The sequence below is a fragment of the Mustela lutreola genome, chromosome 1 (genome assembly GCF_030435805.1).
Source record: "Mustela lutreola isolate mMusLut2 chromosome 1, mMusLut2.pri, whole genome shotgun sequence".
Taxonomy (NCBI): domain Eukaryota; kingdom Metazoa; phylum Chordata; class Mammalia; order Carnivora; family Mustelidae; genus Mustela; species Mustela lutreola.
This window is the reverse complement of record NC_081290.1, coordinates 175,602,769-175,616,508: the sequence shown is the minus strand read 5'-3', so window position 1 is coordinate 175,616,508 and position 13,740 is coordinate 175,602,769.

Genomic DNA, 13,740 nt, shown 5'->3' with positions numbered 1-13,740 from the left:
TACAGATTCAGGAAATCGTTTTGTCACTTAGCTCGCCCTGTCTCATGTGGATGCTGGACCTTGGAGTGCTCGTGGAGGCTCAGAGGCACCCTCTCCTTACCTGCATGGCGAGGTCCAAGGGCTTTGCCTGCTCATCCACCGTAAAGGCCGGTAGATGGTGGGAACATTGTGGGTAAACGCAGAATGGAAACACCTGGGCAGAGGTTAAGGGAACAACAGACCCAGAGAACACCAAGGGATTTTTTTTAAATTGAGAAAGAGAAAGCCTGAGTGGGAGGCGGAAGGAGGGAGAATCTGAAGCAGACTGTGCCCTGAGCGTGGAGCCCATTGTGTGGCTCGATCTCATTACCCTAAGATCACGATCTGAGCTGAAACCGAGGGTCGGACACTTAACCGACTGAGCCCCATCAAGAGTACCCTGCTCCATGTTAACACTGGAGGTCAGGCCCCTGCCCATGTTTATCCAGGGCTGCAAATGGCAGGATTTCCTTCTGTTTTCAAGTGGCTGGATAACAGCCCATTGTGTACATATACAATATTTTCTTTGGCTACGCATCCGCTGATGGCCACTAACTTGCCGCAGTGAGCATGGGAGTACAGATACCTCTTTGAAGGTGATTTCATTTCCTTTAGATACATGCTCAGAAGTGGAATGGGTGGGTCACATGGCATTTCTATGTTTAATCTTCAGCGGAAACTCCACACTGTTCTTTATGACGACTGCACGAAGTTACATTCCCTTCAGCAGTGCACGAGGGCTCCCTTTTCCCTACATCTCTCCGGCATCTGTCACCTTCTGTCTTTTTGATAATAGCTCTTCTTCACCACTGATTCCATTCCCGGGACTTCTAAGTCTGGGACTTGAAGACAAAGTCCCTCCTCTTCCATCCTGGGTGGCACATGTCTCATTTCCTCAATCCTACCCTTTTAAAGAACCAGGCCCTGCAGAACTGTGAGCTCTGGAACTGGCGCCTCACTGGACTGATACCGTTCAACCCTTCTGGTGGGATGTGTGGGAGATGGTTCCATTTCAGAGCTCTTCCCAGGCCGCCTGGGTCCCTATTCCTTTCTGTCTTTATTATTCTTTCTGGGAATCCATCCCACTGGCTATGTACGAACACTTTCTTCCTGGACTCTAGACGCACCTTCCCAGCAGCCCCCTTCAGGCTGGGAGGAAACTTCATCACATCTGCTTCTTAACCCAAGAAAAATGGTTTGTTCTGGGTGGTGGCTTGGCAGTCAATGACAGCTTTTCCGAGCCGCCGGATGCCCGGTTGCTCTAATCCTCTCCAGGGCTGAAGCTTTGTAGACAAGCAGCTTCTCCAGCTGTGAGCAGGGATGGAGGCCTATGTGTTTCCTTTTACTTCAACGGGGAATTTGGAGAATATTTTTTAGAGAGACTTCTCTATCCTGTTTGCCGGACACTATGCTAGCCTGAGAGTCTGGCCCGAGCAAGAGAGGCCCTGGCTGTGGTAGTGTGATGTACAAGCAGCTGAGGGAGCAGAGACGTGTTCTGAGCTGAACTTATACAAACTGGGTGTTTGTGGCCTTAACCCCTCCCTGTCTGGCTTATAGCCTTCCTGACAGGGAGTGGTATGGTGGGAAACGGAAGAGTCTTCTGGTGGCTGTGGTTCGCGGTTTGGGTAGATGGTGTTCCCGTGGGCCCACAGGAGCTAATAAAGGTGTTGACTCCTATCCAAGGAGAACTTGGAATTAGTCTTTTTTCAAATAGGAATTTTATCTTCCTGACTTTAAAAACAGTTATTTTTTTGTGACTAGAGCAATGTTTCTGTTTGAAATGGAAGGAATCATTTGATTTCTTGCCAGAGAAGAGGCGCTCTAGACTCCCACTCGTCCCTCATTTGGTTGGTGCATTGACCGATGACTCCCCTTGGAGTATCCAATGTCTACAACTTTAGGAATTTAAATCATTGGGGGATAAGCTGGAGCAGAGTGTTGGTGGTGAGGGGTATAAAAATCTTTGGGCTTCCCAATGACCTCTTCTTTGACATCAGGGAGAAGCCGTGGGCTGAACCTCTGGTAAACCAGGCTGAGAGACACCCATGGGCACAGGCAAAAAAATCACCTTATGCCGGTGATAGTCAACAGGGATCCTGACAACTGATCATAGCTGCAGAGACTGGAACCTGCGGAAGGGAGGCTCTAAACTTTGCAAACCTTGCTTGAACTGCCTAGTGAGGGCCTCCATCTTCAGAATGTATGGCTGGGAGACACTGATGTTAGAAATGTGAGATGTCAGGGTCCTGGCCAAGTACTCAAAAGTCACGTCGAGTCACCAGCAGGAAGAACAGGAGAGTGGAAGGAACAGGACCGTCAGCCATGGGTAGAGTCTGGCCTGGGATAAGCGTCAGGCCGTGTATAGTGGCCTTGCATTCTCTTCTGGGAATTGCTGTGCACTCTACTTATGGGTTGATTCTCTTTTCTGAGAAACAAAGGATGGATTGCTCTAAATCTCCCCAAAGCCTACAACATCTGGCCCCAAATTCTGCATGGACTTTTTACTTGGAGGGCCCCGGCGGGCCGGAACTGTCAGTGGAATTCTTATGAAATTCTCCTGCTGGTTTTGGGCTGCTGGCTGGCTTGCCAGGGAACAGCCCCACTGGGCAAGCCTGCTCCTTTGTTCCCATTGGGCCCCCTTCTCCCCCGAGCTGTCAGAACATCAGAAGGCAGTTAGCACAAACATCTTTCCTGGGTTACAGGCACAACTCGTCTTGTGCTCCCCTCCCGCCCCGTGGGGCGGTCGTGGAACGGACAGTGGGAGTTTGCCGCAGAGCGGGTTTCATGGTTCCTGTTCACGTAGGTGCTCTGGCCTGGGATTGCCCTTGCTTTCCTCCGCCTGCAGCCTCTGCCTCCTCCTTCGCTTCCGCCTGCAGCCTCCAGCTTGTCTCGCGTCCCTCCTCGTGCCCATGTCCTCCCTAGGAGCTGGCTTGGTAATCACATGCCGCCTGAGTTTAGGGCATTAGAGAAAGTGTGAGATTAGTGAGATGTTCTTCTCATGCCCGTAGGGCTGCTACTGACTGCTGTCTAGGCTTGACGGGTCTTTGCTGGGGCCGCTTGGGCTGTTCCCCAGCGGGGGTCTATCCCACCAGGCTTTCACGCACAACAAGGGTAAAGGGAGTCCCCGCTTGATTAAACTTAAATTTTTCTTTCTTATTTTCTAAGACGTATCTACAGTCATCAGTGGCCACACCAGGAAACCAAGAGGGGATGTAATTATGCATCGTTACCCTGAGTTTCTCCAAGATGTTAGAGATGTTCATACAGTTGAGACATTGCTTTTGATTGATTCGTGACGGAACTGGGGGATAAAGGGGCTTCTGTTTGGATTTTTAAAAAAAGATATTATTTATTTATTTATTTATTTGAGCTGGGGGAGGGGCAAATGGAGAGAGAGAATCTCAAGAAGAGTCCCTGCTAAGCCAAGGCGGGGTTCCATCCCACAACCTGGGTATCATGACCTGAGCTGAAACCAAGGGTCTGATGCTTAACCCAGAAGCCCCCCGAAGCCCCTGGATTTTTTATATATTGTTGTGCAGATTCTGCCAGTGGCCAAAGATATCTACTCAATAGAAGTCTGAGGAACTGGGGGAATAATCATGAGGTGTCTTTGGGACCCAGCAGGCTTATGATAGAGCAGTCTTGCTCAAGTATTTATTTACTCGATCCCTGCAAGTGTCCAAAATGATAAGATTGCAGGAGCATCTCGTTTTTCCAGGATTAGCCACCAAGACTACAAGCCAACAATCCCTGGAAGGTTTGGGTATTTTCCTTTCTCCAGGGTATGGTGAGCCTTGAGCCTTTCAGCACGTTCCCCCGGAGAAAGCTAGGATGGGCTTCCATACCCACTGGATGCTAGAGCAAGATTCAGCCCCAGGCGGCCCCCTCTGCCAGGGCTGTCTTTGGCCAGATTGGAAAACAGCCCCTGGTCCTCAACATACCTTATTGTTTTATGCTGCTAAACCATCCCCTTAGTGACTGGTGTCCTCTAAAGTTGTGGCTATTCATGTGCCCTGGTCCTGATGGCCTCCCCTTACTAGGAGGGCTGGCCTGTGTCCAGGCAGGGTTGCTGGAATTAGGTGAAGGCCCATGACTTTCTGCATGTGGAGGGTTTGGGGGAGGGGGACAGAGGTCAACGGAGACCCTTGTTTTCAGGACATAGGATTTCTGTTACACAGATCAAGTTGAACACTCCTGGGTTGCCCATGTGTTTTGATCTAAGTGGCCTCATGTTCAAATAACAACGAGCAAATCCAAAAACAGCATCATTTCTATAACATGCAGCAGAGCTTTTTAACACAAAAGGTTTCAACAAGTGGGGCCTACAGGGCCGGGTGGTGAGGGCTCTTACTCGACTTCGCTGCTCTGGAGGCTTCTTGCCTCTGAAACGAGGGGAGCAGCCGACTCTCAGTGTGTCCCCCCGTGGGTCTGCCTGTGGAGAGCCGGCCTGGGCCCCCTAGATGACGGCCTGTGCCCTCCGACGACACGGCGCAACAAGTGCCTTCCACATCCCCTAACGGGAGGTGGCTGAGGGTCGGTGGTGATCACCTAGTTCATGTTGTGAAGCCACTAGAGACGTCCCTCCCGGGAAGTCCTCAGTTGACAGAAATTCTTTGTTCACAACCTAGAAGCCAGAACCTGCCTGGGGCCACCTTTGAGTTTAAATTTCTGTCCATCGGTGGAGAAGCAAGAGGGCGACTCATCGCCCCTCCTGCTTTTACAGTTTAATCCTAAATGTGGTAACTCTAGGACCGCAGACAGCCTGCCCGAGTGTGGTGCTCACAGGGGTCCGCATCTCAGACCGGCAGCCGCGCGTTCTCAGTCCCGCAGGTGCACGTTCTGGGTCCCTCAGCCGCGCGTTCTCGGATCCAGTCCCACGGGCCTTCCCCAGGTTCCGCCCACTCCAGGCCGCCGCAACCCGCAGTGCTTCTCCCTTACCTCAGCCCGGTTCCCCTACTGCCACTGCGTGGTAGACGTGCAGCCGCGCGACCCGCATCGCTCGGGTCAGGATTCACAGCCCCCACGCGGGAGGGCAGCATGCAGCCGGCTGTAGGCTCTGGCCTCAGCGTCCCCTTGCTCAGCATGGGACACTCTCCGGTGTGACGAGACGGTCTGGAGAGCTGGGACACTCGGCTGATGATTACGTTCGGGGGCCTGGCCGGGTGGTTATGTGCCTGGAAGGAAGAGCGGTGGGAAACGAGACAAGGACCTCCGGGTAGTCCTTTTTTTTTTTTTTTTTTTTTTTTAATGAAAACAAAGCAAAACAACAGAATTCTGAGCTCACGTGTATTTAGGCTTTGTTTTCATCTAACTTCTGTGGATACCTGTGAATGTTAGCTGTTGGTGTCGGTCAACATTTGTGAAATTCATCATTGAACAGACACCCAAGAACCTAAACACAGGGGCGTCTGGGGGGCTCGGTCGGTGCAGCGTCTTCTTCGGCTCAGGTCACGATCTCAGGGTCCCGGGATCAAGTCCCATTGTCAGGCTCCCTGCTGGGCGGGGAGGCTGCTTTTCCCTCTGCCTCTGCCCCTCCCCCTGCTTGTTCTCTCTCTCTCTTTCTCTCTCAAATAAACGAATAAAATCCTTAAAAAAATCCTCAGCACTGACCATAACGCTGGCACATGGCCATGCTTCTTATGAGAATAATCAGTAGTTCACGGAGCCCCCCGCTGGCATTCAGAATGCGAGGTCGTACGCGTCAGCGTCTGTGTCGGCGGCAAGGCTGGAAGGGCCCTGTCTGACGGACCCCATAACTTTACTGATTTTGTATATACTTTCTGTTTCTTTATGCTTTTCTTTATCTCTTGCCATTGGTTGCTTTCATGTGTGCATTGCTCTTGCACGATTCCCGGGAATCTTGGACTCCGAGTCCATGCCTTTGCTGGAGAATATTCTCCACCCCAGACTTCTGGAATATTCTCCACCCAGGTGTGGACGGCCTTGGCTTCTGCGACACAACTGGGTGTCCTGTAGACTAGAGCTGAGGGGGCTGAGCCAGACCCATGTGTATGTGTTTCCCAGAGCCTAGTTTGGAATATACCTTAACTGTGTTCCAGATTTACATGATGGCCCAATGGTGCTCTCGTATGAGTTTTCCAATTTTAATATGAAGTTTACATGCATTGAAAACCATAGCAAAAATGTTAAGCTTAATTTAAAACAAAATAAGCATTACATCATTATGGGGTAATCTTAAAATATTCACCAGCAGATGGCAATATAACCTTTATTATTACTGGTAATACACGATTAAATAATTTGTTAAAATAATGAAGTTTAATTAACTAATTAATGAAAATAAAGATGTAGGATTTTCCTACACCAATATTTTTGTCTTTTTAAAATGTCTTTTTAAAAGCCACAAAAAGTCATTGATTTTTTAAATTAAGTTTCAAAATTCCAGTTAACATACAGTGTTATAATAGTTTCAAGTGTACAGTATAGTGATTGAACAATTATATTATTATTGGACAATTGTTCAGTGCTCATCATGATAACTATACTGTTCATCCCCATCACCTGTTTCCCCAACAGCCCCACCCACCTCCCCTCTGCTGACAATGTTCTCTGTAGTTCAGAGTCTGTTTCCTTTGCCTTTTCTCTTTTTTCCTTTGCTCATTTGTTTTATTTCATAAATTCATATGGTATTTGTCTTGCTCTGACTGAAAAAGTCACTAATTTTATGAGTTTAAAATATGTAGTATCATTACAATGCTCCTATAATTGTAAAATAAAATTATCTACACTAGCTCTGAATTTATGATAATTCAGACATAGGTTATATGCAAGTATTATTGATTTCTAAGGTTCGAAATACCTTCTTTTTTTATTATTTACTTATTTTTAAAGATTTCTTTATTTTAGAGAGAGAATGCATGTGCAGGTGGTGGGCAGGTGGTGGGCAGGAGAGAGTGAGAAGCTTAAGCAGACTTAAGGTAAGCGCAGAGCCTCATGACCCTGAGATCATGACCTGAGCCAAAATCAGGAGTTAGAAACTTAACCAACTGAGCCACCCAGGTCCCCCCAAAATACCCTCTGTTAAATGTCAGGTCCTTACTTATTAGGAGAAGCCTTCTAAAATTCACAGTTTTCCCCAACCAACTAAGCAATTCTTAGACACTTTTGCAATCAGCAGCTGATAATGGTAGGATCTGGATACTTCTGTAACTTGAAGCGCTTACACAGGTGATACACTGTTCAATTTTACTGCTTTTTTCCATAGCACATTATAAACTAAACATGTACCTGAATACAAAATGAAGCAAGTTAGCAAGAAGTAAACTTCTTCTAATAGTCTATAATTTACCTTGAATCTCTTCAATCAGATTTCTTTTTAATTCATAGGACAATTGGAAGTCCTATCCGGAGCAATTACACAAGCAAGCAAGAAAAAGCATTCAAACTGGAAAAGAAGCAGTAGATTTGTTTTCAGATGGCAAGATGTTATATATAGAAAACCCTAAAGACTCCATTAAAAAACTATTAAAAGTAATAAACTCAGTAAAGTTGGAGATAAAAACTCCATAGGCAATAATGTGTTGCATTTCTTTACACTGATAATGAACTATCAGAAACAAAAGTTAGGAAACCAGTCCCATTTAGAGTTGCATTAAAAAAAGAACAAAATGCCCAAGAATAAATTTAACCAGGGAGGTGAAAGATCTCATTAATGAAAGAAATGAAAGATGACACAAATAAACGACAAGACATACCAGGCTCATGAACTGGAAGAATTAGTATTGCTAAAATGTCCATACTCCTGAATGCTATGTACAGACTCAATGCAATCCTTATTAAAATTCCAGTGGTATTTTTCATGGTAATAGAACACATAATCCTATAATTTGTATGAAACCACAGAAGACCTCTGATAGTCCATGCAAACTTGAGAAAGAAGAACAAAATTAGAAGCATTGTGTTCCCTGATTTTAAACTATATTACAAAATGATAATTAAAACAGTATGGCAGGGGCGCCTGGGTGGCTCAGTGGGTTAAGCCGCTGCCTTCGGCTCAGGTCATGATCTCAGAGTCCTGGGATCGAGTCCCGCATCGGGCTCTCTGCTCAGCAGAGAGCCTGCTTCTCTCTCTCTCTCTCTGCCTGCCTCTCCATCTACTTGTGATTTCTCTCTGTCAAATAAATAAAACAGTATGGCATTGGCATAAAAACAGACACAGATCAGTAGAACAGAATAAAGAGCCCAGAAGCAAACCCACAGAAATAGGGTTAATTAATTTGTGACAAAGGAACCACAAATATACATTAGAGAAAGGACAGTCTCTTAAGCACCCAGTGTTGAAGGAACTGGGCAGCACCATGTGAAAGACTGAACCCGGGCCACTGTCTTACCCCACACACAGACACTGACCTAGCACGGGTCACACACCTGTGTGATTGGAGTTACAACCTGAAACCATGAAACTCCTAGAAGAAAACCTAAGACGTAAGCTCCCTGACCTGGCTTGGTGATGGTTTTTGGAAAGGGCCACTAAAAGCAAAAACAATAAAATTAAAAGTAAGTACTGGGTCCATATCAAATTGAAACCCTTCTGCATGAAACAATAAAAGTTAAAGTGAAAAGACAATACACTGAATGGGAGACAATTATTGTAAATCATGTATCCGACAAGGGGCTAAGATCCAAAATACAAAAAATACACAACTCAACATTAAACAATACAAAACCCTCAATCTGATTAAAAAATGGGCAGAGCATCTGAACAGATATTTTCCCAAGGAAGACATACAGATGGCCAACACGTACATGAAAAGCATTTAACATCACTAATAATCAAGGAAACACAAATAAAAACCATGAGATCACAATGCCATATTACCTCACACCTACTAAAGTTGCTATTAACCAAAAGACAGGAGATAAGAGATATTTGCAAATGTCTTATCAGATCAAGGGCTAGTATCTAAAATCTATAGAGAACTTAGCAAACTCAACACCTGAGGAACAAATAATTCCATCAAGAAATGGGCAGAAGACATGAAGAGACATTTCTCCAAAGACAACATCCAAATGGCCAACAGACACATGAAAAAATACTCCATATCACTTGATATAAGGGAAGTACAAATCAGAACCACAATGTGATAGCACCTCACACCAGTCAGAATGGCTAAAATCAACAAGTCAGGAAACGACAGATGCTGGCGAGGATGCGGAGAAAGGGGAACTCTCCTACACTGTTGGTGGGGATGCCAGCTGGTGCAGCCACTCTGGAAATCAGTGTGGGGTTTCCTCAAAAAATTAAGGTCAGGGTGTCAGGGTGGCCCAGGTCAGGTGGAGGGTTAGGCTTCCTGTCTGAGGCCCCCCCAGTCACAGGCGGCAGACTGCCCCAGCAGGGACAGGGCTGGGGACCGTCAGACTGTTGAGGCCGTCTCGGTTGCAGAGCGCTGAGGGACAGCAAGGCCCTTTCTTGAAGGCAAACCTGAGGTTTTCATTTCTATGGCCGCAGTGTGTGGTATCGTAAATGGCCACTTTTCTTTCTTTTTTTTTAGTCAAAATCTCTTGTTTTATTGTATGTAAATTTTAAGTGTGCAGTTCGATGTGTTTTGATCAATGTAAGCATCCTTGTTCCTTAGGACAGAGGACACGCTAACACTAGTCTAATATCCCCTCTTCTCTTCTTGGTCCGTCTTTTCTCTCTTGTGCATTGTTCCTCTAGTCTGAGCTGATGTTTTTGAAGTTCATACACTTGTGTGTTCTGGTATTTTGTTCATTATTGTTTTGGGGCAGTTTTCCATTGAATGAATGCACCCAAGTATGTCCATTTTACAGTTGGTACAATATGTGGGTTGTTTCCTTCCTTCCTTCCTTTCTTTCTTTCTTTTTTTTTTTTTGTTTGTTTCTTTGCTCTTACAAAGAAAGTAGTTACTAACAGACTTGAGACTTGTGTAAGTGCATTTGGCACAGATATTTTCATTTCTTTTGGGTAAATGTGGTGTCTATACACACACGATGGAACAGTATTCAGCCATAAAAAGGGAAATGTTGCTATTTGGCAAAACCTGGATGGACCTTGCAGCTTTCATGTTAAGTAAAATAAGTCAGATAGAGGAAGACGCATATAGTTACACGTGGAATCGACAACAGACACACACGCTCACAGACACTGAGCTCAGACCCGTAGTTGCTGGGTGGCGGGTGAAGGCGGCTGAAGGCACAGGAGGTGTAGCAGAATGTCTTCCCTCTGGAGAAACTGCTGACGCAACGCTCAGTTGTTAGAAGCGGAAGGAGACGAAGGAGGAACCTGTTATGTGGCCACGATGCTCACGTCCCTCCCTGCATCCCCAACAAAAATGTATTTTACAAGAATATGAACAGATTATAGTTTGCTGAGCCCTGCTGCAGAGGACACAGAGATTTAAGATTTTAAATCCATCTCTAAGTTACCCTATGTTGGCTTTATTTTTCATCTTTGGACACTTTTAACTGACATAGTTATAGAAAAAAGTGTAAACACCCACATACAAAACCTCCCTTAAATATCTCCCTCGCAGGGTCCGTGCTTCACCTCGCTGATGACTGGGGAGAAGGGCGGCTCAGCCTTCCTCCCACCTCATGTCCAGAATCTCAGAATCTCTCCAAATTCTCATGTGGCGAAGTCCAAGTGAACGGTTTGACTGAACGCATCCCTGCATGGTCTTGTTGCTGTTTTCTCCCAGGCAGCTGGGACTCTCCCGATATGAGCTCCTGGCACCTTGGAATGCGCGTTTCTGACCGGGGAGGGGGGAAGGATGGTCTGGGCTCAGTGGGACTCCCTCCTCTGCTGGGTCTTCCGCCCTCTTCTTCGCAACCAGCCACAAGCGATTTGACGGCGGGGTGTTTGGGCTGAGGGGGTTTCGGGAGACGCAGGGAGCAGACGTGATTTCCCACTTTCTAATTTCTATAACACAGGAAGCCAAGACCTGGACGAGGTTAAGAGGTTTGCTCAGAGAAGATGAAGAGACCACGTGATCTCTCCCGTTCCGTGTCGGGTTCGGCTTCTGAGTATATATATATATTTATTTATTTTTTTAAAGATTTTATTTATTTATTTATCAGAGAGAAAGAGAGATCACAAGTCACAAGTAGGCGGAGAGGCAGGCGGAGAGAGGGGGAAGCAAGCTCGATCCCAGGACACTGAGACCATGACCTGAGCTGAAGGCAGAGGCTTAACCCACTGAGCCACCCAGGCGCTCTTATATTGCTTTTTAAAATGGAGCTGACAGACTGGAGGAAGGATGTGTCTGGAAGGTTCAATGCACAGCCTGGGATACCTGCGGGCTTTACCGTGCTGTGATGTGACTACCTGCGGGCTTTACCGTGCTGTGATGTGACGCAAGTCACGGGCCTTCCTGGACCGGAGCATTCGACCTTTGCCCTTCCCGCCCTCCGTTGTGATGTAAAATCCATTCACTGCCTCTGTTCCAAAATGGGTGATCCCAAGGCAGAAAGCACAAAAACATTTATTTCAGTTTTGTCTTAAAAATAGAAGTTAATTTCATTCTTTTCTTGAAGCTTAAAGTAGTGTGTAATTGCAGTCCAATCCATGCTAATTATGAAATATTTGACTGCAAAAATGTAGCTTTTTATAATTAGCAGGTTTAATAATAGAATTAGAGCATTTTAGAGCAGAAGAGACTCAAGAGTTGTCATTTATATAAATCAGTGGTTCATATCCTTTTTAGCATTGCGGGTCATGCTGTATACCTTAAAAGTTTGGGCCCTATTTCCCGGGAGACTGTGTGTGGGTGCACCTTTGTTTATTTTAGCAACTGTACAGAGAGCTGAACTGTAATAATAGGTCTCCCTTGGCTTCTAAGAATATCTGCTATTTTCATGGTTTGGGAAAATAGGACTTGAAAGGTTTTTAAGAAGCAATTTATTGACGTATGGGCAAGAGTGTACTTAATCGTTTAATGAAGTTTGAGTTATAAATACACAGAACAGACTGGTGGTTGGCGGAGCAGAGGGGCCGGGCGGTGGGCTTCCAGCGGGAGACACCAGCTCCCAGTTACGGTAAAAGTGCGTCATGGGAATGAAAGACACAGCACAGGGAACCCAGTCAAGTGGTGTCGCCAATGTGCTGTGTGTGGGGACAGGTGGGGACACGCAGTGAGCACGGCGGACAGTCACCGTGCTGGACACCGGAAACTCACGTGACACTGCGTGTCAATGACACACAAATAAAATTTTAAAAAACACGAAAAAGTCCCTAAATAACATTTATCCTTCTTCGCCGAGCTGCTATGGGAGAAAGAACACAGTAATGAAAGAACCCACCGGTCCTTCAAATCACCGGCTCGTTGTGTTAGAGCTTATCCCTGACCCTGCCGGGCCCTGGGGTCATCATATGGGAACGCCATCCCAAATGCAAATCTTAATTCATGGATTTTTCAATGGCGTTTATCAGTTTTAAAATGTCGACTCTAGGGTGCCTGGGTGGCTCAGTGGGTTAAGCCGCTGCCTTCGGCTCAGGTCATGATCTCAGGGTCCTGGGATCGAGTCCCGCATCGGGCTCTCTGCTCAGCAGGGAGCCTGCTTCCTCCTCTCTCTCTCTCTGCCTGCCTCTCTGCCTACTTGTGATCTCCGTCTGTCAAATAAATAAATAAAATCTTTAAAAAAAAAAAAAACACTCTTATAAAATGTCGACTCTATTTCTTTTTCTGGCTCTGTACTGAACATTTTTATGACACGATACGAAACCACTGACGGGAGACCCTGATGAGCACTGCTTTGTCGAACTAAAATTCACACTGGGGATGCTGCGGCGTGTGTCGGCATCTTAGAGAACATTACTTCAAATGCCAAGTTCAAAAATGACGCAGGACTGGCAAAGGTATGTTAAACATATAAATAAATATTTGTATTTTCTTCTTTCTGTAGGCCTTAAGCAGCAGCTGGTCACATTCCTTAATATCTTTTTTTTCAAGTTGCCGTCACTTTTCCCGGAGCCCCCCCACTGCTGAGCTCCCAGGAGGCGGGACTATCACAGCCCCCAGCACAGCCCCCGGCACAGGGAGGGGGCGTGGCTGAGCGGAAGGACGGACGGGCGAGTGAAGAAAAGACACGCAGGCTGAGAAGGAAGGATTAGCCTGTTTAGGAGAATTAGCTTTTGGAGAACCTTATTACATTAATGCGTTTGCAAATACGCGTTGCTTTGGATATTGCAATTTCTCAGGGGGCTGGAGTAGGAGTCCTTCAACAACTGATTTAGGACTCCTGACTCCGCAAGGTACAGGGATATACTTGAATTACCTTGAGGAGAAGGACGTATGTTCTCAGAGCATTAAAGGAAAAGCGTCCAAATATCTAAAAAAAAGTTATATTACCTTTTAAACTGAAATTTAGAAATACCCAAATAAATGAAGTCATAAGCTATAGATGTTTTTATATATTTAACCAATTATTGCCCCGAACCCACTATTTTTGATTCTTCAGTTTTGAGTAACTTCTAAGGATTCTTGAGTTTGTTTCCTCATCTAGAGAATGTTTCTATATTCCGTCACTGTGAGGTCTAAATGACAACTTTTATTAAAAAACAAACAAACAAACAAACAAAGGGGTGCCTGGGTGGCTCAGTGGGTTAAAGCCTCTGCCTTCGGCTCAGGTCATGATCTCAGGGTCCTGGGATGGAGCCCCGAATTGCATGGGGCTCTCTGCTCAGCGGGGAGTCTGCTTCCCCCTCTTTCTCTGCCTGCCTCTCAGCCTACCTGTGATCTGTCA